The following is a 27,118-nucleotide window of genomic DNA, read 5'->3' on the forward strand; positions in this document are numbered from 1 at the left end:
TGAAAACAACGAAAATACTCAATGCCTGTTGAAGTCCATCACTATTTTCCCAAACTGCAGCTACAAACATAATTGTCATAGAAAATAAATAGTTCAGATGGTTTTCAAATTTGAATGGCCCTGCTATATTCAGCTGTGTTATTTCTTTGTTAAAGTGTGAATCATACGTGCCCCTGAGATGGATGTAACTCAGGGAATATTCACCCATCTATGTTTTTCACATATTTTTAAATGCTATCTGCCATCTTAGGCTACTTTAGAGAAAGGTGACTTAGTATGGAGGGCTCCTTGTTATGATTCCTGCCATGTCATCCTCTCTCTTTTGGTATTTCTTCAAATCCCAGCGGTCTCCCCATCCTGCCTGCTCCTGTCTCCCTTTTGGGTGTGGATGGTGCTGTTGTAAGGATTCACACTGAAATGAGTTTCCTATTAGTATATAACAGTCTTTCCCAACCTGGTGCCATCCAGACATTTTGGCTGACTGGATGGCAATTGTAATCCAAAACATTTGGAGGGCACCAGATAGAGCGAGGCTGTTATATAGGATATCATTCAGTACCTATGAATGAGGACAAAGATATACCCATAGTTGTATATATGTTATTTATATGCTACACTTAGGGCTCCCACTTCTCTCCCACCCAGGTGACTGATGTGGTCTTCATTTGTTTAGCTTAAGCATATTTCTCATAGCATGGCTTTAAAAATAAATAAATAAATAAAAAACCTCTCACTAGCCATGATGGCTGTGTTCTGCCACCCTAGTCAGAGGCAGCATGCTTCTGAAAACCAGTTGCCGGAAGCCTCAGGAGGGGAGAGTGTTCTTGCACTTGGGTCCTGCTTGCGGGCTTCCCCCAGGCACCTGGTTGGCCACTGTGAGAACAGGATGCTGGACTAGATGGGCCACTGGCCTGATCCAGCAGGCTCTTCTTATGTTCTTATGTAATTTGTCATCACGACAAAGATACTACCTGCCAACATAGGCTGATAATTGTAGCATCATTGCAACATCACAAAATACAATTGTCTTATTACCCAGGACTTGTTACTATAGATTCTGAATGTGTGTGTATGTGTGTGTTGAGAGAGGATAGGTCTTTACAAAGTTACTTATATATTTCCTTGTCACCTGGCCTAGTAGCAACCTGAAAACCAAAACAATGTACTCACAAGGGGTTTTGAGGACAGGACTGGGATAGGAGTGTTTTCATTCATCAGCAAGAACATGGTCCCAGGGCTGAGTACAAATGGCATCCCAAAATTCTTCATCTTATTTACAAGTGGTGAAATTGGAAGAGGAACATTTCACTGAATATTCTTGGGGTGAGGTAGAATTTTTCAACAGTTTGTATGGGGTGCAAAAGGAGAAATTTTCTAGAAAATTCTCTTCTGGAAAAATTCAGCTAAATTAATGCTGAATGAAAATTTGTTGTTAGTTCAACTTCATATTGGTAGATGAAGGGAGTAATGAGGTAAGAGAAGAGCAGTAGAAGGGGCAAGAGCCAAACCCATTGCTTCTGTAGAAGATTTTAAGGACAATCTGAGATGGATAATTGAAAGATTCCAGCAGGCAATTGGAAGAAATAACAGAATTTATATATATTCACTAATAGGCAAAAAATCTTGTGGTTTAAGAACGTACCTATAGCCCACAGCGATTTCTATCAAACTTTAAAAAGCAGGGAAATTGGGCAGCTATAGTGAATGCACCAGGGGAGCAGGAGACCTGACCTCCTCTCTGAGATATTGGACTGTGTAATGTTCCTCCCCTGGGACCACCTGTCAGGCTCCCACCTGTGGCTCCCACCAGGGAGAAACGTAGTTTTTCTTTTTCTTTCTAGCTCCTCCTATCACAGATCTCAGAAGATCCCACTGCTAGGCAGCGCCATCAGTCACTCCCTGTAAACAATACTGCTAGAGACTTTGCCTTAGTCTCCCTTCTGGATTATTGTTACTTTGTGTCTGGGTGCACTTGCAGGCCACAACCCCCCTGTATCTTTGTGCCAATAAAGCATACAGCCTGGGTTGCCCTGGATACTTGATGATACACTATCTCTTCACCGCTGCCACCATTTGATACTGTTTCCCAACCTTGGTAATTACCCTGCCCACCCTACTGGTCTGTGAAAGCCCCAGCCAAGGATCAGGTTTTGGTAAACCAATAAAATATTTATTTATGAACACCAGGAAATAACAAGATTATGTAAGGTATGTTTAACAAACGTATGGTTTCATATAGTGTCACTCCTTATATTTCTGGTCATATATGTATTGCCTAAATATCAGCCAAATACAATCCAAGCCTCCCTCAGAACTCTGCCAACCAACTCCTCCAAAATCCTTCTCATCAACCAACCGACCCCCACTCCACAACCAACCGACCCCCACTCCACAACCAACCGACCCCCACTCCACAACCAACCGACCCCCACTCCACAACCAACCGACCCCCACTCCACAACCAACAGACCCCCCTCTCAACTATCATCCTCTCATTTATACCTTCAGCCACTCAAACACTCAGCCAATCATCATACAGCATTCTCCAGCATTCTAGCCCATGTACTCCCCCCTCTCACTCAGTCACTTACCATATATCGCTTAATAAACCCGCACTTACCATATTTACAGATATTAAAATACAGGGACATCACAGACTGCCCTACAAATTTGTCAGAATGCAAACACAATTTAGGTTGGTCTTTCACAGTCCAATCCACGTGCTGTGTAGCTTGTACGAATTTGGTAACATGTGCCTCTGAGCATACGGTGAGTGGGGGCAACACCTGCCATCTCCAAAGGTAAGAGAATTATATTTTTGTATGTTTGTTGGTATTCTTCTTATTTTGCTTCTTTCCTGTGTTACTACTGTTTCTACAGAGAATCTAAACTAGAAAATTTTATTTCCCTCATTATTCATAGGGGCAGGGAGGGAAGGAGGAGGAGATTGGGTGGGTGGGTACTGGGCAGAAAGGAAGCCCCTTTCCTTTATTTATTTATTTATTATTTGATTTATATCCCACCCTTCCCCCCAGCAGTAGCCCAGGGCAGCAAACAGAAACAATAAAAACATCATAATTGTCTGGGTCTCCATTTCCTCCCTCGTGCTTCCTCACACAGAGCATGAAGGAGCTGAGCAGAAGGCCAGTGTGAGTCACATGTCTGTTGCTCACCAATCACAGGAGCAGAAGACTTCCCCTGCTTCCTCCAAGTAACTGGAAGGGGAGGGGAGAGGGGGAGTGAAAGGAAAGAACTCCTGGTTTCTACTGCACCTGCGTGACGTTATCACCCACGGCAATGCATTTTTTATCTATTAATTATAAACAAACTATGCTGTTTTTTTTACTTTAAACCTACTGAAGATGAAGGTCTGTGTTTGGGGTAAGCTCAGGGATTTGATTAGAGATACCTTACAGTCATCTCTGAGTTTTAATGAACGACAATAGATGATGAGAACTTCTGAAGATGAAAGGCCAAATGGCTTCTTGTTTTTCTCTCTCCCGTTTTTCACTTTAACCTGTGAATTCTCCATGGGGGGGTTGTGTATCACCAAGAAAACTTTCAGAGTTGTAGAGCAAGCGGTTCTGAATCCAACAGTATAAGACTTGTAAGTTTTTGTTTTGAATTGGGACTATAGAAAGCACCAGAATGGTGGGGAGGTATTTTCATTTAACATGGTAGATCGTGAAAATATCCCTACTGGCTATAGTAGTGGCTGTATAATTAACACAGAAGCAAGAACAACCCACAACCCAATGTCTCTTGTCAGCACTCAGGCTAATACAGTACGCATATTCATGTGATTGTTCTCAGTTAGTATCAACCTGCAGTCTTTTCTCGGCAGCTGCTGTTTAGTGTCTTGGCTTCTCTGATGCAGGCCTCCCAATTTACCTGCTCCTGACTGCCTTTGTGTCCAGAGCAGCCCACTCTCCTATAATTCCCCCAACTGTCCTTTTTCAACTGTCCTTCCTTCTCTCTTTAGGTGACTGTTGCATAGCAACTCATACCCCAACATTCCAAGTTCCCAGCATTCCATTAACTTGGTACTGGCTACATTTCCTTCAACAATCTTATAGTTCTAGACCACAATTGCACCCAAACCTATCCAGTGTTTTAGTTGGTGTCAAAAAATTCACTAAGTATTCTCTGGGAATGGTGTGGGAATGGGACTAAAATTCTTGAACAGTTCAGAAGAAAAAAGAAAAAAATTCAGGAAATTCTTGAAAATTCTGGCACAGGTCTAAATAAGATGAATGATCCATCTTGTTCAGCATTCTTCTTCCCGCATTGGTGAACCCCATGTCTCTGGGAAAGCCCACAACTTGGTCTTGAAGGTAACTGGCATTTGGTGACATAAACATCTAAACCTGGAGTTTAATCAGGGATGGTGACCCTCTAGATGTTGCTGGACTGCAGTTCACATCATCCCTGATCCCTGCCCATGATGGCTGGTGCTGATGGGAATTTTAGTCTAACTACATCTGGAGGGCCGTCCCTCTCTTAGCTTATCCATAGACTACTAATTATTGATAGACATCCTCCATGAATTGTCTAATCTTTTAAAGCCATTTAAGTTGGTGGCTATCACCACATCTTGTGCAAATGAATTCCATTGTTTACTACGCACTGTGTGAAAAAGTGCTACACTTTGCCTTACCTGAATCTCCCACCATTTCGCTTAATTGGATGTCCCCAGGTTCTAGTATTATGAGAGAGAAAAAACTTCACAGCTTCTACACCAAGCATAATTGTATAAACCTTTTTCATATCTCCCATTTCTCACTTGAAAAGTTCCAACTAAAAAGCTCAGATATTGTAACTTTTCCTCACAGGGGAGTTGCTCCACCCCCTGGTAATTTTGATTGACCTTTTCTGCACCTTTTCCAGCTCTACAATACAATTTTTGAGATGTGGTAACCAGAACTTGTATACAATACTCAAAATTATACAGCCACAAGAATGGCTGTATCCAATAGCCAGCATGGATTTTTCACATACCCCCCCCTGCCATTCTGCTACTTCCCATAAGCTCATTTCAAAACAAAATCTTACAAAACTTAGTCCTGAACTCAGAAACACTTGCTTAACAACCCTCTAAGTTTTCATGGCAATACAAAAAACACTCAGAGAGAATCTAGAGTTCAAAGTGTAAAACAAAAGAAAAAAAATCCAGACCCCTGTTGGATTTTTTTCTGTCAGAGTTCTCGTAATTCGTTGAAATTCATTAAAAATCAGCCATGTTCACAGAGTACCTGTAATCCTATCACTGACCTTGCCCCATACTCTGACCTTCATCATCTGCAGCTTAAAAGTTAAAAAAAAATGCATGGCTGATTTTTAATTAATTTAAGAAATCTAACATTGTAGTCTATGATAGTGCAGGCATGCTCAGTAAGAACCAGCTGTTAGTGTTCTGAAAGCCAGACTAACAGCTGTTTGGCTTGGCTAATCAGAGAGCCGCACCCATGCCAGACATTTGTTCCACTTTAAACATAGATCAGGCCTGATAGTGAAGCTGCTCACCTTCTGAGTCTTTTAGCTGCCTGATGCAAGCTCCAGGCAAAGTTCCTGGCGATTATGCAGCCAGGGGGCGGCATAAAGCCAGGGATGGGCAAATCTGTCCATTTTAATTTCTCTTGTTTTTTCAGTTTTCCCATCCACAATCAGTTTGCTAAAGTCCCCATGAAAATTTCCACTAAATTGCTTATGAATTTTCCTAATATACACATGTTTATATGGAATTTGGCCTAATGTACACATTTTTGCAAAGCAATGGTCTGTAATGTAGTGCATTTTTGTATGTTATGTTCATAAACATATGCATTTTTATGCACTCTATCCATATGCATTTTTGTATACACAACTTGGCTGGAGAAGTACATCGTAAAATTTGGAGAAGCAGGAATTTCAAAAAATGGTGGTGTTTTGGTTCGTGTATTGTTTTGGAACATGTGAATTAGGTAGATTCACCTTTAAATGTGAACTGAATCACATTTCTCCCCCATCCCTATACATGAAATAAATGGGAAGTAAAGTACTATGGGCTGTACTTTGGCTAATGGCTATTACAGGGTAGCTGAAGGCCACTCTAAACATGAGATTCATTGCATGAATGCAATTAATGTGCATAATTGTAGTTATATAAATAATAGCAGGTAAGGGGAAGCCTGAGCAGCCTTGGGACTGGGGTGAGAGAGAGAGAGAGAGAGAGAGAGAGAGAGAGAGAGAGAGAGAGAGAGAGAGAGAGAGAGAGAGATGAATTCTTTCTCCTTTCCCTAGTCCCAAGAAAAATGTCCTCTTCAAAGCTGGAGGCTTCCCCTGAAATGCAAATACCAGTTTTGGACAGGCAAAGAACCAAAGAAGAAACTTAAGAAACAAGTTGCAGGCAAGACATTAACACGGCATAAAATGTGAACTTTATTATTTATTTAAAGAGGGAAGGAGCAAGCAGATATGGATTGCAGATTTTCTTGACCTCGGGGTCATATCATAGCTAAGTAAGACTATTTAATATAATTAGAATTCAGAGATGGAAGTATCTTGGCATATGTTTTTCCTCATGCAAAAGGTAGTTGGTGTTGCTTGGAGGCTTTCCTGCGTGTGGGTGGCAGGGGTTGCTGGTGGGGTTATTTCTGCAAGCCATTAAAATGAGATCGCATGAGAAGATGAACCATCTGCAATTAGAGGCAGATTAATGAATATCTTAATGCTACTAAAAGGATTTTGAAGAGACATTTGTAGATGAGCTGTGACAAGATCCCTTCCCTGCTTGGTTTCCTTCACCATTTGCATTCACTGCTAAAACTAAGACTGCTTGCCATTATCCTATTGAACACGGTTTTCAATCCATCCATCATTTTGTTTTTAAAACCAACAGCTGGCAACCTTCACTGAATTAGGAAAGGGATTGAAGATAAAACTGTCAATATTGTAATGCCTTGATACGAATAGAAGGTGCGACCACACTTGGAATACTATGTGCCCTTTGAGCTGTTGCATCTCAAAAAGTATATGCTAGGTCTGGAGAAGGTTCAGAAAAGGGGCGGGAGGAATTCTCTTGCAATAAAAAGTTCAATGTTTGGGACTTTTGTTTAGAGGGGGAAACATAAGTGGAAACATGGGCAAGGTTAATAAAATTATGCATGGTGTGGAGAAAGTGGATGGGAAGACGTTTCTCCTCTTATAATTCTAGAAACCAGGGTCATTCAAGGAAACCATTTTGGATGATATTCAAGACAGACCAAAGAAAGTAGTTATTTAAAGAGCACATTGTTAACTTATGGAATTCCTAAGTTATATGATGTAGTCATAAGATGTAGTGATAGCCAATGCCACTAGCTTAGATGACTTGTTGGGTGGGAATTGTCCTGCTCTGCAGGGTGGCAAATCTCAACAAGGGTGTAGGAAAAGGTGAGGTTCAGGCTAGACACAAGGCTGGTGGGATGAGGGTCAGATTGAAGGCAGAGCTGGATAAAAGACTGTGCTCTGATTATTACCCTGAAATTCCTCTAGCAAGGGTCAACCTGAAACAGATCCCTTTTATAGGAGTAGCACCAGGTGCAACCTGTTTATTAGCACCAACTGTGCTGAAAGATGCTGTTCTACTTAAAGGAGCCCAGCCTCCTCTAGTGGTCTCCTACTGTGATACAGTGGGGGAGACTCAGGTCTTCTTGGGTCTTCTAATGGTGGAGTCAGAAGATGGCGGTGCCATATCATTATCAAGAGTTGGGGTGTGAAGTGTCTCCAATACATGGATAACACTCTGTTCCATCTGAATCAGGAGAGGCGGTTGAGGTGCTAGACAGGTATCTGGAGGCAGTGATGGGCTGGATGTGGCCCAACAATCAGAAGTTGAATCCTGAAAAGACAGAAGTGTTATGTGTTCCAAGTTTTTGAGTCCAGCCTGTTCTGGATGGGGTTGCACTCCTCTGGAAGGAGTAGGTTTGTAGCTTGGGGGCACACCTCTATCCAACATTGTCATTGGAGGCTCAGGTGGCCTCAGTGGCTACAAGTGCCTATTTCCAGCTCTGGCTGGTTTGCCAGCTCTGGCCCCTTTTGGGCAGAGATGACTTGGCAACAGTAGTCCATGCTCTGGCAACTTCCAGATTGGATTATTGCAATGTGATCTATGTGGGGCTGCCCTTGAAGAAGACTTGGAAACTTCAACAGGTCCAAAATGCAGCAGCCAGATTACTGGCTGGGGTTGCTTTTAGAACAGTGGTTCCCAACCTTTATGAGCACGGGACCCCCTTTATAAGCTGAATTTTTTTGTGACCCCCTCCCCCCAGCGAGGCAGGCTGGCTGCCAGGAAGGAAGGGGAAAAGCAACCTTTCTTTGCAGCCTTGCTTCTTTTTGCTTCACAAAAAGCCCTCTCCTCTCATTCTAAGTAAGGGCGTTGCCAGTAGTGGCAGTGCAAGGAGACGGGAATCAGTGATAGTAATCCCCTCTTCTTCCTGGTAGCTCCACCGTCAGCCTCCTTTGGCATCTGCCATGTATTTTATAGGCAGATGCCTGCCCTTCGTGCGCCTGAAAGACGCTCTGGCGCTTCAGCAAAAGGCCTCCCCTCTCATTTGGAGCAAGGGGGAGGTGTCATCTGCAGCGGCAGTGGAAAGCAGACAGTGTAGAAGGAGTGAAGACTTTTTAAAAAAATTAATAAATAATTCATTTCTTTACTGTTCACGGCCCCCTCTGGATTACTTTGCGGGCCCCCAGGTTGGGAACCACTGTTTTAGAACTCAAAACAGGGTGCTCACATTAGTGTTTAAAGCCCCAAGTATCTCAGAGACCTTCTCCTTCCCTACAAGCCTTCTCGAGTGTTAAGATTAGCAAAGGGGGCCTTCCTGATAATTTTGCCACTCTCAGAAGTTCAAGGGATGGTGGCCTGGGAGAGAGCTTTCTCTGTTACAGCCCCTAAGTTGTAGAATTCCCTCCCTACAGAGGTGCATCTGGCACCTTTGCTATACAGTTTTCAGCTAATGCTAAAGATGCACCTCTTTACCCTGGCCTTCAGCACCTGAGTTGTATATTTTCAGGACCCACCCTACCGCTGTGAATGTAATGGATTTTATTCATGGGAACCTTTGGTGAAGGGTGGATAATAAATATAATAAAGCTAATAATAATAATAATATCCTTGGGCTGGTGGGGGGCACTGACCCCACAGGTTCATTGGGTAGCAGTGCCTCTGGGGCCCACACTGTGTGCCCTTCAGGTTCAGAGTCCTTGCCTCCAGGACATTTTTTGTGATGGTATCGACACCTCTTTTTTTGGCTGTCCATGGCAACCACTGGGTGCTGGCACCCACAGCAGTTTTGTCAAGGTACTACCACCTCAATTTTTTTTAACCAAAAAACCCCACTGTTTGCCTTTGTCACCTAATGAAGCGGAATTTGACTTCTGGTCCCTGACAAGAATTCATGGAAGCTAAGGCTAACAATGGCTACTATGCCTCTGAATACCATTTGCTGAGAAATAATAATAGGAGGGGACTGTTGCTCTAATGTCCTGTTTGTGAGTTTCCCAGAAGGCATCTGATTGGCCACTGTGTGGGGGGGGGGAGGTTGCTAGACTAGATAAGCCTTTGACTTGAATCAATTGTGCTCTTCTTATGTTCTTAAGCAAAAAATAACCCTTGCAGATAATTCAATTCACCAACATCATGTACAACTGGAATTACTTCTATGGGATTGTGCACTTATGTCTAATGCCAGATCTGGTCATAAGCATATGTGTACAGGCCTGAACACATTGCTAATTACTAACACCTGAATATTTGGCGACACTGGAGACAATATGCTGCATCCTTCAAAGCAGTGGCCTTCAAACTTTCTAGCTTGAGGAATCTTATTCCACATAAACACAACTTCTAAAGAACTTCAGTATGTCTGTCACAGAACCTTAGTGCATTACAGAATCTTCAGGTGCATGATGTAGAACACATATTTGGCTTGTGAGGGGCACTGGGCAGGCTTTTTGGACCTCACTATTGTTTCTGTGAACTGAGAGTGCAACCTGGAATATGACAGCTCAATGCAGGAGAAGACAGGTAATGATGGGCAAGCCTCCAGGAAAACTTGTCTGCCATTATTGATAATATCACTGAGGAATCTCTGATAAGTTTTTGGTCAATCCAATGTTTCCCTGAAGTTTGAGGATTGCTTTTGTAATGTGTGACAGAAAAAAATGCCATGTATAACAATAGATGTATCTAATAAAATGGAGTCCAGTCCACAAAAGCTGATGACATCACAGATTTGTAAGTCTTTAAGGTGCCATAATCCCCTCTGTTGTTTGTGCCACAACAGACTAACACACTTACGCCCCTGGAAATGAGAACACAAAACTAAACTTCCTTGCACTCTTTCTATTTTCTCAGTCTTCTATATCTGACTTGTAGCAATCTTTTTTTTTCTGCTTCAGCTAACTCTGCTTATAATTGTGGGCCTTTAGTTTAGCACCCTTAATCTTTTTCAGCCTGCCATATCGAAACCTGCCAAAGCTTCCTATTGACTTCATTTCCTTTGGCAATTCATCATTCGCACTTGCCCTCTCAAACTAAGCTTCTTTTCTTGTAGTACATGGTGAGATTCCATCTGATCCTCTTGTTTTACCCATCATGCTGCTGTAGCTGTTTTCAGAGCGTCAATCTCTCTCTCTCCAATCACTTCTCTCTTAGGTTCTCAGATCACCTGTCCTATATGTTCTGCATTCATTGTACAAAGTTTAATATTCTGCATTTGTGACTCTCCGTTTCAGTGCATCCATCTTCATTTGCCCTTTTAGACTCTTATTCATCTGATCTGCTGCCCTGCTCTTCTATCACTATTGTTATTGCTATTATTATTATTTTATTCTGGGAAGAAGCACAGGAGAGCAGGAAGGAAGTGCCCAAATAAAGAGAAGAAAGGGCATCAGGAAGGGGTGTGGCCACAGGGCAGGAGCCCTGGAGAGAGGATAGGGATAGAGAGGTAGATGACTTCTTCTCGTGGCCAGTGAATGGCTCCAAAGCACAAGGACTGCTGGGTCAGCCCTATCATTAGGCAGAGTGAGGCAGTTGCCTCAGGCAGCAGAAGCTGAGGTATGTAAGAGGCAGCAGTAGGGGATCCCCTGGCTAGTTGGCCTGAGCCCTCCAGCCACCCCTTCTGTTGGGGGACAGAGATATGTGTGCCATGCAGCTTGCCCTGCACCCCTAAATTAGCTTGCTGCCTTCCAATATGGGGGAGAACACTAATGTTTATGGCAGATCCATTCCTTGATCCAGATCAGGGACCCCATCTGCACTATACATTAAAGCAGTATTGTTAGGAAAGGGTCTTTGCTTCATCAAGAAGAGGAGACAGCTACAGACCAACTAGGAACTTCCTACAGAGGTATGTCACCAGTAGGGATGAAATGACCTGTCAATTTCAGTTCTCTCAGTTTCTCATTTTTCTAATCTTAAATTTGGTTTACCACATTTCTGCAGCAATCTACAATTAAAAAAATCCTCATGAAAATTCTTCAGCATTTTAGTGCAAATTTCTCCTGATAAACACATTTTTGTATGCATTTGACGAATTACACATTTTACAAGCAGTTTCTCCTAATATAGTGCATTTCTGTATGTTATTTTTACCAATGTATTCATTTTATGTATACTTTCCCCTAATATATATGTATTTTTGTAAACATTGCTTTGTTGGAGAACTGCATTGCAAAATTCAGATGAGTGCAAATTTTGAAGGATGACTGTTTTTTGATAAACTTGGCTTTAAATTTGAACTGAATTGAATTTCTCCCCCATCCCTAGGCACAAGGCCAAGACTCAGCTTGCCAATATCTTTAGCAAACAGAATCTCACAATTCCAAATTCTGATGGTCCCACTCGAAAGGAACAGCATAAATCTAATGAAGCATTATAGAGTGATTTGCCACTTTGTACTTTGGGTTTCATCTCATGCTGTGTGTGGTGTGAAGGAGAAAGAACCTACTCTGAATAAGTGCACGAAGACCTCTTATCTATGTCTTAGCTGTTACCACAAACAGCATATGAGGTGGAAAATCTGCTATCGTACTTTTCAGGCTCCAGCTGAGCCCCCCATCCCAAATCCTATATACAGAAAACTAACATGCCAGTGAGAAAGCTAGCTAGAACTTTTCTCCCTAATTTCTGTGTGCTGGGATTTGATTCCATCAAGGAACAGGTTCAACTCCTCCACTATAGTGTGAGAATTTGGTCTGTGAAGGCCACTACACATGACACTGTGTGTGTTGCTGGCAATCCCAGCTGCAGTTTCTGTTGTTTTTTTTTTAATAGTAAGGGGGGATTTTCTTTGGCATCAATGGGTTTCCCCATCCTCTCCTGCTAATAGGAATTCAGGGGTGACTTTCATCAGGACCATGGCTCGGATAATAAAGGTTAAATATTCTCTCCCCAGTTAAAATCTCTCTTGCCCATAAACAAAACCCACAAAGGTATTCACTAGCAATGCGTTTAATGCCACGTATAGTTAGGCTCTGAGTACCCCAGACAAGGAGTTGAAAGGGCTTTCTGGAACCCACCCCCTGCCAACAATCCCTATGTTATTACATGAATATCTTACACTTTTACAGTGCAACCTTAGGCATGTCTACAAAGAAGTAAATCCCACTGAGTTTAATAAAAATATATATCCTAGTATAGGGTTATAGCTTTAGTTTGTGAACAAAATGTTTTAGATCACTAAGGCTACAATCTTATGCTCGCTTTCCTGGGACCAATTCCCAATAAACTCAATAGGACTTACTGCTGCTGGAAATTCAGCAGCACATCAGAGATCATTCAGTTTGTAACTTAAGTATTAATTCTGTTGTGACTGTTAAACTCAACTAGTCTAGACAGGAGGGAGTGGAGGTGTAGCATAGCAACCAGGGGAGGTGGCATGATCTCTAGTGAGGTAGCACATACTCTGATAGACTGTCTAGCTGTAAGGGTGTTTTCTTGTGGATATTTAGTGCAATCTAACCCTGCTCTCAACAAGGCCTCTCTAAAGGCAAAACTCCTTTGGTTTGTTCAGTATCTTCAGTAAATGTTTACTGGGATTTTCTCTCTGGACTCCATCTGCATTATTCAAATGCCTCTACTAACAACTTCTACATAGGATTGCATTGTTAGTGATGTTGCTGAAGTTTGTAATTATTTGGTTCAATATGTGAATTTGTTCAGCTTATTAGGCTTGGCTGTTATTGATTAGGGGCCATCCCTGCTCCACCCCCCAAAGGCCTTTCCCAGCTTGGGATAATAAATGAAATTCTGCACACGTGCAGTCAGCATTCTGTAGACCAGGACCTCAAAGCCAGCTGATTTTCTGCAAGTGCTTGAAAGTGCAGAATTCTTTACTGTTAACTCCTATTGCCAATGAAAATAATGTTGACTACTTTGAAACTCTGCAAATTAAGCTCTGGAACTCCTTGTCTAGAGAGACTCTTCTTAACGCCCTCTCTGTTGACCATCATTACCTGGTGAAAATGTTTTTTGGTTGAAAGTTTATGATTGCTCCTCTGGACAATGAAATTTTATCTGGTGTGTTGTTTTTACTGTCTGTAATCCTGTTATACCTTGATTTTTAATTTTTTTTTTTAAAAAGGTAGATGGAGACATATTTCTAATGTTGGCTGGGGCTGACTGCAGTTGGAGTCCATCTGAAGGACACTGTATGTTGCTCTATACCAGGTATGCTTAACACTTGACCCAGGTACTGTCTTCCAGTCATCTTTATCTGACCCCAAATGGCCCTAGGCTTAAGTAAGGTGTTTTTTAAAAGTTTGCTCATGGTTTCACTTTCAAGAAATAGTCTGCATGTTTTCATTTCCACTTGAAATAAACTTTTAGGAAGCACAATACGTTCCATTTCAACCCTTATCCCACTCCCAGATGACCCCATACCACTGAACAACACAAGCTCTCTTACTTATAAGTGATGCTAACTGTTATATAGTCAGAAAAGTCAATTTGTTACAACCAGCAGACTAGTCTTTGTAGCATATAGCCACCCTCAAGAATACAGAAGTGGACCTATACCTATATATCTCTGATTCTGGCCCAGTTGCCACAAATTATGACTTGAGCTCTGTGGCTAAAAGAAGCCCTTAGGACTGGATCATCTGCAAGGTTGCAACAGGTCTATGTATTGTCTGGGAAACAGGAAGACAACTTCAGACTGGTATCCTCTTGTCCTTGTGCAAAGATAAGGAGGCTATCTGAAAGATTTAAGGCTCTCCAGATGTTGGGCTATTTTTAAAAGCAGCAACTTTGGGGGATGGGATGTCTGTCTGGGAATGCAGGGGATTCTTCAACTGAAGGCTGATATATTATCAGAAAGAACATGAACACTGATGTTCAGCAGGACAGTGGTATGCCCTGGAACAGATAAGGCTAGTACTACAAATAACACTGTGTGCAAGAGCAAAAGATCTCATTGAACACAAATTTACAAAATGGCTTAGATACACACAATGAAATCTGGAAAGAACTGGACAATATCAGATATCCTAAAAAGGGAGAGCAGAAGGAAGCATCTACATGCATATCCTCAAGGGCAGAAAGTGTATTTCAAGACTAGAAGAGCGAAGTGGGAAAGGCATTTTTCAGGAAGAAAATAAACTGCTGTTCCTGAGGGTGGTAAATGGGCGGTATCACTTTTGATTGTGAAAGATCACATTTTTAAAATGCTTCCCTACATGCAAACACAAGCAAAAACACTCTTCTTTCTTATCCCTGCAAATGATAAATGTGCAAAGCGGGATGATGCCCGACAGAACTTTTTAAAAACCTACTTGAAGGGAACAGATTCAAAGTATTCAGAACTCGTAGCCACCTCTTTTTTGTAAATATCTGAAAAGGTATGCCCAAGATCGTTTCATTCTTCTGCATGTGTTGATGCGGTTTCATTTGGCATCCACCATACATAGCAAATCCAGCACTTTACCTTAAAGGAGGCAACTCTTTATTATGCCTACAGGACTAACACATGCACTCCAAAGTCTAGAGTTCTGCCTGAAGACTTCTTGGAACTCTAGATATTTTATTTGTTAGCCACTGCAGCTATAAAACAGACTCAAAGGACGCCGGGTCCCCTTCCTCCTTCCTCTTGCATTTTGATGGAAATACTTGACAATCATAGCACAACCAATAATGCCAATGGCCAGTTTCCTGTAATGTGTTGTTTCTGCCACTTTCTATCAATATTTGCATGGGATATTATCACAAAAGCTCTGTGCTCAAAACGATCTGCACTGTGGTACAAATGAGCCTAATGGAGGGCAAAACCTTTTTCTACCATGCTGCAGAATATCATGAAGGGTGTACACTGCATAACTAAATAGAAAAATGAAATACATTTAACTGTCATGACTTACTTCTTCCCAGCAATGTGGTGGCAAATTCAGGGTCCCTTCATTATTGTCATAACCATGCCCCTCCCTTCCTTTTGTTTTGTTTTGCTGCTGGGTTGAGAATGAAATCCTTGTTAATGTCTTCTTCCACAACAACAAACATTCCTAGGAGCCAATCAGCACGAAAGAAGAGAATGTTAGCTACTGAGCAGAGTCTTCTCAGTGGCTGACTCACCACCTCTCACTCTGTTTGGTTCCAATCAGCAGGAAAGGACAAGGAAATATGTTAGAAGGTTTTCTCAGTGACTAGTACATCCCCCTTTCATGTTGATTCGCTTGTAGGATGCTGGAGACATAGGGACCCTGCTGGGATCCTATTCCCAAAAAAGTAAAGAATCTAAGACTCCACCCCGAGTCCCTAGATGACTACACCCCTGCTTCTTCCATGTGATCATGTAATCTACTCTTATTTTTATTAAATATATGCAGATTCCAGTGCGTTCAGTACATTAAAATTGGCAGGATAATCAGATCCAAACTAGTTGATGCTGTTACTGATTGGCACACACAAGTTGTGCATCCAGCTTTTCATCCAGCTAGAGATATGTGCATGGAAGTCTCCTTGCTTGAATGGGATGACTGTGTGAAAATATCAAATGTATTATATGTGTTCTGTAGAACTCTGAAGTGGTGCAGTAACTTAAGTTCATTCATCTGCAAGCAATTTGTTGTGTGGGACATTCACACCATGAATTATAATTATATGTACTGTATATCACTTGGAGGAGGGAGACTGCAAAGGGAAACAGATCAGATTGCCTCTGAGATGCTCAGTATAGTAGATGCACGCTCAATATTTGAAACGCTAATAATAAACAATTTGCACATTTTGCAGCATCCACCTATTCTTTGTCTCTATCTGCAATCTGTTCAGCTACCCTTTATAGACATAAGATAAACTCTTCCTCCTCCAAGTTATTTGCACGTCCCTGGAAATAAATTCATTGTGTGAATAAATATTATAAGACTTTAGCAAGGAATGAGATTTGCAATTGCTTGAGGCAGGGCTATGTTTAGCCCAGTGGTTCTCAAGACTGTAATTTGCTCCCTGTGGAAAGGTGCTGCTGTGTTTTCTTCCATGTCTTACAGAAGAGATGGCTTCCTGGGGAAGGCTATATTCCAGTAGCTCAGAGAACATTTAGGTCTGTGATCATACATTCATATGCAATGAGAGCTCCTAACAACTTTGGGCAAGCATTGAACATGCTGCTCAATCCTATCCTATGTGTGTCTGCCCAGAAGTTAATTGGGTCTTTCTCCCAGTTTAAACGCGTATTAGGACTGCAGTCTAAGCTGCGTGTTTCTGCTAGGAGTGTGGTGTTTGCAGCTGCGGACATCTACTAATGGCAAAGATACCACAGCAAGTACCACATTGATGGGCAAGAGAAGGATAAATAAAAATAGTATACTGAAATGAATTAATGGATAATCCTTTAAAAAGAATGAACATAGGCAGAACCGGAGCTTGGAAAAGTTACTTTTTCGAACTACAACTCCCATCAGCCCAATCCAGTGGCCATGCTGGCTAGGGCTGATGGGAGTTGTAGTTCAAAAAAGTAACCTTTTCAAGCTCTGGGCGGAACAACACATTGGGTGACCTTTGCCTGTGTGGGAAACATAGCCATTGCTTCTAGAAGATGAGGTATTGTGTGTGTCAATAGATGGGGTACTTAACTCTCCTATTTGCTTCTGCTTTACTTCTGTAAGTTTCCTCCCAGCGCCTTTTTTCCCTGATGGGGTTTGAAGACCCATCTTTGCTTCCATTGCAAATCTCCACCACAACTTTGGTGATGAAACACTGCTTATATATGATTGTATCTTTTTGTTGATTTATATACTGCTGGATAGTTATGTGGTTCCCTCCCAGACCATCACAGCCCCTTTTCTGGGGGCTGGTATTAGGGACAGAATCATTCTGTTTGAGGAGAATGATGAAGGCATGGATCCACTAGTGGTCAACCAGCTGGATCTGTCCTCTAAATACATCCCTTTGGTTGCATTTTCAGCACAGCTGTGCTGGCCAGATGAAACTAGAGATAGAATGATGTGTTAGTTTCAGTTCATTCAGTTTCACGTTTTTCTACTCTTAAATTTGATTCTCCACATTTCAGCAGCAATGTGCTAATTTTTTTTTTAAATCCTCATGAATTTCTCCTAATACATTTTTGTATGCGGTTTTGACTAATGTACGAATTTTTGCAAGCAAGTTATCCTAATTTAATGCATTTTGTATGTTATTTTCACTAATATATGCATTTTATACACATTTCCCCTTAATATAAGCATTTGTTATAAACACTGGTTAGTTGGAAAAGTGCATCACAAAATTTGGGTGTGAATTTTGAAAGATGGCTATCTTTCAGTTCTCATGTTGTTTCGGAAAGTGTGAATTTGATAAATTCAGCTTTAAATGTGAATTGAATCAAATTTCTCATCCGTCACTAGCCAGTACTGACAGAAGAAGGAATCATGTCGTGATTTGGCTTCTTTTTGACAGACATTCCTGGAGTAGTGCCAACTCAGGCCACAAGATAAACAGCTGCCATGCTGTTCTGGTGATGTCCAAATTGGACTGTATTTGAGACATTCAGGAGAATTGAAATGATACATGCTTGCTCAAGAAGGAATTATATAGATAGATATAGATATATTTGTTGCTGGCAAAGAGTTTATGGGTAATATTTATAAATTAGGCTGTGTTTTACATTATTAGCTGTAGAGACATCTGGAATAGCTTTGTTAGAAAGCCATTTAACCAACCATTCTGAACAAGACGTTTCACAGTGTGTTATGTATTTGTGGGCAGAAAGTCTCTCTTGATCTTCCTCCAGGATGATAATTAAAACAAGGAATGGAACCCCTACATTTCCCAGCCTTTGGAAATTCTTCCATACGCAATATATAGAATTATAGGGTTGTGTTCCTGAAAATTATCCTGCTGGGAACCTTTCCCACTTTCCACAATAACTTTCTTTCTATGCTTAGTCCTTAAGTATTTTTATTTGTTTTATGTTTTTATGGCTGGTTTTGCATTTGTAATTGGAGACTGGAGCTCCCTCATAGCTACTTTAAGCCCCCTCAGTACGACTCCTTCTGATTAAAGCAAAGCATTAAATCAGCATCCCCCAACCTGGTGACCTGCAGATCTTTTAGACCACAACTTCCATCTCCCCAGTATAAAGTATGAGTGTGTGACGTGAGGTCATCATTTTTTACACACACCCCTGACACATGCACACAAGTAGCAATCAGTAAATCCAAGGAGATAGGGAAATGCCAGCACAGTGGCATGTTGTACATTCCTTTAATCACATATGACCAAGAGACATGGGGTAGGGAATGGGAAGATGGACATCAGCAGCATCCATAATGTCCCCCCATTATATGTGGCTTGGAGCTTAGAGAGATATTTCATATAATAATGGGAAATGTACAGCTTCCCAGGTGAGATGTTGCAGTCATTAATGACACCCAACCTTGCATTTTCCTTGCATTTTCTTACTATTGCACATCTTTCTTTCCCCCCTGTTTCTTGCTTCCAGCTGTTTGTCATTATATCCCACCAGTTTCTGGATGCCAAGCAGAGGTATTCACATTAGTGAGTTGAAATACTATAATCAGATTGAATAATACAATCTTGGAACCTGTTGAAATGCCTGAAAGCACTGTAACAAGTATTTAATAAATAAATATACTTCTCCTGATTTATTGTTTATGATGTGCGTGTGTGTGTATGTGTGTGTGTGTGTGTGTGTGTATTTACTCGCAAAGGACTCCTGATGGATCAATGATCTTTCCTCTGCAAAAGCTTCCTGTTAACTTCAGTGGCTTATCCCAATCTACAAATGTAAACATTGAACTTCCCCATTTAACTGGCAGCTCATGAAGTGAGCTTTGAATCAGGGCAATTGTTTATAATATGCTTTTTGGAAATTTAACAATTATAATATATCTCTGAATTGTTTTACTGTAATTTAGTCATTTAAAAACTGTTTAAGGTCAAAGGTATAACTGGATGCTCAAAGGTTTGGTTAAACTGCAAAGCATTATGTCATCTTTAAGCAAGTTGTTATAATACACAGTAGGGTCAGTCATAACACTAGAACTTAGGTGATTGATAGCTGATTAGATTCAGGACAGATGAAAGGAAGTACTTCTTCACACAGTTCACTTGAGTTCACTTCCACAAGTTGTGGCCATTAGTTAGCTTAGATGGCTTTAAAAAGGAGGGTGGACAAATTCCTGGAGTCTGCATATATCAGTAGCTACTAGTCTTTATGGCATCATCCAGAGTCAATATGCTGCTGAATACCAGTTGTTGGAGAACAGCGGCAGGACAGCACTATTTCCCTTCATGTTCGTAGGCTTCCCAGGGGCATCAAATTGACCACTCAGTGAAGCAGAATGGTGAACTAGATGGGGCTTTGTTCTGATCCAGCAGGTGTTCTTTTGTTAACCTGACAGAATAAAAAGAAAAGACTGCACCAGATGACAACTCTCCTGAATTAGGGTCCAGATTAAATATTCCCATGTATATGATACATAAATGTTAGACTTAATGTGATTCTGAGCATGACAAGGGTGTGAGTCATCCTGTCACTTGGCCTGAGAGTATTGCTTTTTTCGTTCAGAGTAATTTATTAATAACAAATGTTTCTTTGACATCAGGATATAAATACTTCTTTTTTCTGTCTCAGGAAGTAAATGCAGACTATACAATTACATTTTAATGGCAAGTGTGTGTGTACCTTTGTTTCTGTGTGATGTGTGACTATCTGAGAGAGAGTAATATTTCATTTTCCCATTTAATAGTATTAAAAGAAACTGACAAGGTGAAGTCAGATCCCAGGCTCCGGCTGCATGCTGGGAACATGAATTAATTTTTTTCCTCTGCCCAGAAGAAATAATTGCTCCTGACCTTTTTTGGGGGGGGGTAGTCTTTTGTGAGATCTCAGAAGGAATAAAGTGAAATCTCATGATGGAAATTATACCCTGGTCTTCAAGGAGTGACAGGAACAGTTGAATTTAAGATCCCTTAAATGATGGGTTTAACCTGTCAAAAGAACCATCAGGCTGTTGCTGTTTATTGTCTGCTGGATTGATCCCAGCAATAAAGAAAATTCAAAGCCATGCCAAGCGACAGTATCATCAGAGCCCCATTTTCCAGATTAGGAGCACACATTGGTAGAAGACAATTGCATATTACCAGGTATGGACAGCTGTGTTAATGCTCTGCAATTTCCTGTTGTACTTCAAGGAAACTTGTGTTGTGCCACTTCTGCCAGCAGAAGAGTCATATTAAAATGAAAGCAGCGTGCTTGAGAAAAGAACTTGAACTCTGCAGCTGAAGGGAGGTATCTGTCTGTTCCTCTTTCACAGCGTTCCTGTCTCTTTACTCTCTTATCCTTTCCTGACTCAGTTATTCCAATATATTTCTTTGCATCCTTTCTCTTTCTTGCATACCATCCAAATAGCAAACATATCTGGGAAAGCTACTTAGAAAAAATTGCAAACAAAAACCCATGTGTCAACACAAACCCAGTGAGGCTTATTCCAAGGTAAGTGTGCATATGATTACAAACCTATGCACACTTGTATGGGAATAACTAGACACGTGTAGGATTGCCCTGTGAGTCACTTATCTTCACATTTTCTAGAGAAATACAGTTTTGTTTTCATTTAAATTTATGAAAATAAAATATAGGGACCGACAGCCTGAATTTGAGATTTGAAACCAAGATGTGAGTTCAATGTGTTTAGTCTCTGCAAATGACTACTGAAAAATAGGATCTAGAAAAAAAATAGTGACACATTTTCAGATACAGGACACTTTCGTCTGCGAGCTCATAAGGGCCTGTCTTAGGCAGTGGATAGCATGCTAGGTTTGTGGGTTGGAGCTCCACATTCTAGCCTTGAAGCTCAAAGAAAGGCTGTAGGCAAGTAATTATCTCTCAGCTTAACCTGCACCATAGGGTGGCTGTTAGAATACATCAGTTTATATCATTTTAAATACTTGATGATTATGACAATAGCAGCTGCTGTTCATCCTTGCAAATGTGGGATATTTCATTTCACATCCAATGGTCTTGATTCCAGAGAAAACTAGGATGCAATTGCAAACAGGCAAATTTCTAGACAGAGACACAGTATATGAGGGGTGTTATTCTTCAGAATGTGTTGCAGCAGATTGAAAAATGAGGCCATAAAACACCATAGATTAAGAAACATGTAATCAGGTGAAAGAACAAGTAGTAAGCTTGTCCTGACAGCTCTAATGCTATCAATCTCTGTGCCTGTAAACTTTAAAAGCTATAAAGAATGAAAGATGCTGCAGTAAAAAGGGAATAAAATGGGGGGGGGGAGACTCAAAAAGAAATCCTGAGGTCTTACGAGTAAGGGGGCTGCAGTGAATTTTTCAAACTGCATGATATTGAGACATGAATATTGAGACATGATGAACTAGGATACCATTTTATTTTATTTTATTTAGTATGACCTGTTGTGGTCTTGAAAAGGAACCCTCAGGGCAAGGCAGCAAGCATAGCTACTAGTCAGGAACTTGTTCTGAGAAAGTTTCAAAGTGAACTGAGCTCTTTTGAGCCTCTGCCTTCAGTCCAACTCTCCTAGACTCTGCATTTGACTTACTGGTAAGGCTTTGTGCAAGGCAAATTGTGAAGAGCTACTCAGGGGTGTAGTCGTCCAGGGTCTCAGAGGGTCTTAGACCCTCTACTTTTGGGGGAGCAGGGTCCTAGAAGGGTCCCTATGTCTCCAGCATCCTATCAGCCAATCAGCATGAAAGGAGAGTTAGCCACTGAGAAGAGTCTCCTAACATGCTTCCTTGTCCTTTCCTGCTGATTGGAGCTAATCAGAGTGGAATGAGTTCCTATTAGTTCCTTCTTCAAAAAGCCATGTTGTTGAGAGTGAGAATTCTGTAACTGCAGAAGAAGAGGCAGTGAGTCCTGATGATAGCATCCCATTTGCATCATCAAGCAGTTTGGTAGCAGCAGGAGATAAACATGTAGACACTGAATTCAGTCATTCAAGCAATATCTCTTACAGTGAGAAAGGAGAAATGGTGACAGTGATAGAGAAGCAGAAAGCAGTAGTCAAGCCTGGCCAGATTATTCTATCATCCTAGAAGGTTGTATGTTCTTAGAAGGAACCCTCAGAGCAAGGCATCAAGCATAGCTACTAGTCAGGAACTTGTTCTGAGAAAGTTTCGAAGTGAACTGAGCTCTTTTGAGCCTCTGCCTTCAGTCCAACTCTCCTAGACTCTGCATTTGACTTACTGGTAAGGCTTTGTGTAAGGCAAATTGTGAAGAACTACTCAGGGGTGTAGTCGTCCAGGGTCTATTATGAAAGGACCCTGCACTTCTGAACTTGCCACTACACTACTGGAGTTACTGTGCTAACTTTTAAAGAGTTTTCTGCTTTAGGCTGCAATCCCAAGGCCACTTACTAGAAAGTGAGGAAACCACATTACATCCAACGGAACTCATGCATATAGTTCAGAATATTAGAATATTAGAAATATGTTTGGCCCAAAGGCCATCTCAAAACCAGGATTCACCAGAATTTATGGCAGAAAATTACATGTAGACACAATCTATCACACTGTTTGAATACTATTTAATACAGCTATGTGTGTGAAACATATCTCTTGTGCATTTTAAACATATTTTTTTCAAGGGAGGATTAACTAGATTCTAGTCACTAGAAGATCTGATTTTTCTTGAGAGTTATAAACAAGATGTGTGTGTATTGCGGTGGCAGTGCTGGATTGCTCTTGCTCTATTACAAATTAGGTAGAAGCCTGAGCCACCTAAAGTTGTTGATTGTGCTGGGGTCTAGAGTAATCTATTGGATTGTTCAAGTGTGCATATTATCAGTGGAGAGAATTTCTACTTTTTACTTTTTATTTTACAGATTTTTAAATTGCTTCACAGTCAAAGCTGCTAAAGCGGTATACAATGAGATATATAGAGAGAGTGATATACAACTAAGCCACACTCACAGTAGTAGACTCACTGAAATCTTAAATCAAGGTGGGGAACTAGATCCAGCCAGCAGGCTAGATTCTTGTCTTCCGTACTCAGTGCAGGCCAAACTGACAGGTGGGTGAGGTCATCCATCTGCCAATCACCTGATGTCATAATGACATCAGGTGACACGGAACGTCGAAGCTGACAATCAGCTCATTGTTTGGATTTCAAAGCATTGTGCATGGCTCTTTGCAAACCATGCATGATGCTTTGAAGTCCCAATGATCAGTTGATCACTGCTACAGAAGCCAGGTATGCAGCACTTCTGGAGCCACACCGATCAGCTGATTGTTGGGACTTAGGAAGCCCCTTTTGGCTCAGCCCAGCCACCTTTGTACCAGCCCACACCTGGTGTCATATGAGATGTCAGGTGATTAGCAGGTGGGTATGGAATAGATTGGCCAAAATGGCCTGGCAGGCAAAATGGGAGGCTTGGTGGGCCTGATTAGGCTTGTAGGTTCCCCAACCCTATCTTAAGTCCATTGATTTCCATGAGTCTACTCTATGGCTTATCACCCTAAATGTCTATTCTGATTGGGTCTATATCAGTCCCCAGACCCAGCCATGTAAGAATTGCTTCTCTATGGCATTATCCCACACACCTGCAGTACAGATAAGTACTGCAACCATCTGGGTAGAGTCACTTGCAAAGGTCTTTTCTACCCAGCTAATCCTTCTGGCAAGGTGGGTAAGGCCCATTTAATTGCCCCCACCCATGTCATTGAGGCATACTTTCTCTTTCTACAACCACATGGGTTGATAACACCATGGAAAGTGGTTCTGATACAGCTGGGAAAGTGTATGAACAGGCTGGCTTTGTTTAGGGGTGTTTTGATTTTCTTCTTAGAAAAGAGCCTTCTGGCAAATTTGAAAATTTGCTTTTTCAGTCTCCACCTGAATTGTTAAGCTCCTTTGAGCCTTCCCCTGGATGTTATTAATCAAAATGGCCTCTCCAGTTTTGCAGTCCATGAATTTTGAGCACAACTATAGATCCAGTTTTAATATTGTTCAATATAATCTTAATGTTGTTGAAGGAAGCAGTGGGCTTTGGCTACCTTACTTGGCTTGGTCCCTACTCTGTCCAGTCCTCTTTTAGCACGTGGCTTCCTTCATCTTCCATGATGAACCAACGATGGAGTTTCATTCAACATTAAGCAATCCAAAATTTCTCAGAAGAGAATTTTCTGACAATATTATTATTATCATTATTATTTGAGCTCCTCCCCAGCTGTTGGAAAAGGTCAGTCCTCCCTGGAAGAATATTCAGTGAAATCCCTCCGTCCCATTTTGTCACCAACAAATAGTGTGAAGAAATTGGGAGGCCATTTTCACTGAGACCAAGTTTTGCTTTTGTGATGGCCTTTAACTTCAACCAGAATATATAAAAATCAAATTATTCAAATCAATTATTTTACCCCACGTGTATTCTAATATAATAAATCTGTGAATCTTTACGGAGCCACAAGACTCTGGGTTATATCCAGTATTAGTCACACTCAGAGTAGACCTCTTGAAATCTCAAATAACTTGTCTATTGACTTTAATGGGTCTACTGTGAATATGACTTAGTTGGATATCTTCTATTTTTCCTATTCAGAATCTATCTATACCTATATTCTGGAAAGTTGTTTGTCTCTCCATCTGTTCTCTATGTATTTAGATGTCTCTTAAGATATTGTAATGAAATTTAGCTTGATGGTTCCTGAGACAGAGGAGCAGGTTTTTGTCTGTTTGGAAACAACTGGATGCCATTTTGAATCAAGGTAGTAGAATGGATATGGCAAAACTGCATTGATTTTTTTTCTTTTGGTTTCTTAGAATTCCTGAGCAATGCTGGGCACTTTCTGCTCATGTGATATACTTTGAATTCCTGTGTCTATATAAGAAAATATAGACCCTCCGTGGCGCAGAGTGGTAAGCAGTGGTAATGCAGCCGAAGGTCTGCTCACGGCCGGAGTTAGATTCCAATGGAAGGAGGAAGTCAAATCTCCGGTAAAAGGGGTCGAGGTCCACTCAGCCTTCCATCCATCCGTGGTTGGTAAAATGAGTACCCGGCATATGCTGGGGGGTAAAGAAAGGCTGGGAAAGGAACTGGCAATCCCACCCCATATATACGGTCTGCCTAGTAAACGTTGCAAGACGTCACCCTTAGAGTCGGAAACGACTCGCACTATAAGTGCGGGGACACCTTTACCTTTTATATAAGAAAATACAACGAACACATTTTATTGGCTGTAAGTGCAATGATGGAGAGAGCCCTTTTAAACTGACATTTAGGTATAACACTTTCAAGTATTTTCTTTCACTCTTAGTAGATATGAAGTTCCCTGTGCTTTGTCATAGTGACAGTTGATGCTGTCTAGAGGAAACATGGTGGTAATTAATTAGATTTTCTTTCAGAAAAGCAGTATGTCTAAAGGACTGGTAAGTATCATTTAGGTATGAAAGTTACCGGAGGCCCTCCCACCTAACCGGCTGCATGAAATAAGGAGGCTTGAGATTTTTGTTTGGTCTGCATTTTTAAGTGAAAAGAGGGAGGAGAAGGAAGTCCTGCCATTAAGAGCACATTACTTATTGAAGGGAAGGCTGGAGTGGGGCTGTACTAGACTGCTTAGTGCAGTTGCTCTGTTAGGAGTCTCAGCAGGCCTGTGATCAAATTGATCTTTTCTAGGTGCTGACGATGCTGCCCAAGTGTAACCCCAGCTGCACCTGGCTCAGTGGCCCTCAAGCAACATCCTCCAGATAATGGCAAGAGGCCCTCTCTACACCTTAGCTGCCATTTGACAATAACCACTGGCTGATGTTTTCAGCCCACTCCTTCATGCACCAGCAATGACATTTGTGCCTGCAGCACAAAATGGGATGGCAAGAGCAACACCTTGACAACCTGATTTCTGACTGCATCAAATCCATGTACAGGGAGCAGGGGCACATGCACAAGACCCACCTCCAATGTCTCATGCGTGTTGCTTTGCCTGCTCGGTCCATGGCTTTCCCTATGTTGAAGATCTGGAGAGGGCTTATATTTGTATTTGCTTGAACAAGAGTATGACCCTCCATGCATTTTTTTCTTTATATATTTTGGAAAGTTGTTCATTCTGCATTTAGGCACCTCGTAAGATATTGTAACCAAATTTTTCATGATGGTTCCTGAGATCAAGCAGCAGTTTCTGTCTTTGCTTGGATACAATTGGGCGCCATTTTGAATAAAGATGGTGAACTGAACCTTTCAAAACTGCACTGATTTTTTGGTTTCTTAGAATTCCCAAGCAATAATGGGTACAAGACTGCTAGTTGTTATATAAATAGCAGTGCCTCTGTGTGTGTGGAGTGAGCACAGTGTGGATCTTTTATCTTGTATTTGGCCAGGGAATAAACACCCGTGGTGAGGAGGGATTGGAATCATTGCCTGACCCGTGCTGAGAAGGGAACTTAAGTGGAGGGGAATTCCCGGCCATTACTAGAAAGCATCCATTTAATAGATGTAGTGAATGGGCCAGGACTGCACTAGACTAGATGCACACAGTTGAACTCAATGGGCCTTGAAAGTGCTTCATGTTTCCTGGATCATTTTCTGATTCTTTCTGCACTCAGCTGCCCCTTTTTGGAGCAAATTAAAAATATAACCAAAAGGGCAATAACATTACGCCAATAGTTTTTAGGCA

General features: G+C 41.3%; 1 long non-coding RNA gene across 2 annotated transcripts in view; it reads left to right on the plus strand.

The window, feature by feature from the left end:
- The window catches only part of LOC133385784 (uncharacterized), a 125,645-nt gene extending 99,067 nt beyond the window's left edge, over nt 1–26,578 (plus strand). For both annotated transcript variants that reach the window (XR_009762953.1, XR_009762952.1), the window contains 3 exons: nt 13,605–13,690; nt 25,272–25,367; nt 26,125–26,578. This is a non-coding gene — a long non-coding RNA (uncharacterized LOC133385784). The remainder of the gene's footprint in view (nt 1–13,604; nt 13,691–25,271; nt 25,368–26,124) is intronic.
- Nucleotides 26,579–27,118: the final 540 nt, after the last annotated feature.

The sequence above is a fragment of the Rhineura floridana genome, chromosome 5, assembly GCF_030035675.1.
Source record: "Rhineura floridana isolate rRhiFlo1 chromosome 5, rRhiFlo1.hap2, whole genome shotgun sequence".
In the NCBI taxonomy this organism is placed as follows: domain Eukaryota; kingdom Metazoa; phylum Chordata; class Lepidosauria; order Squamata; family Rhineuridae; genus Rhineura; species Rhineura floridana.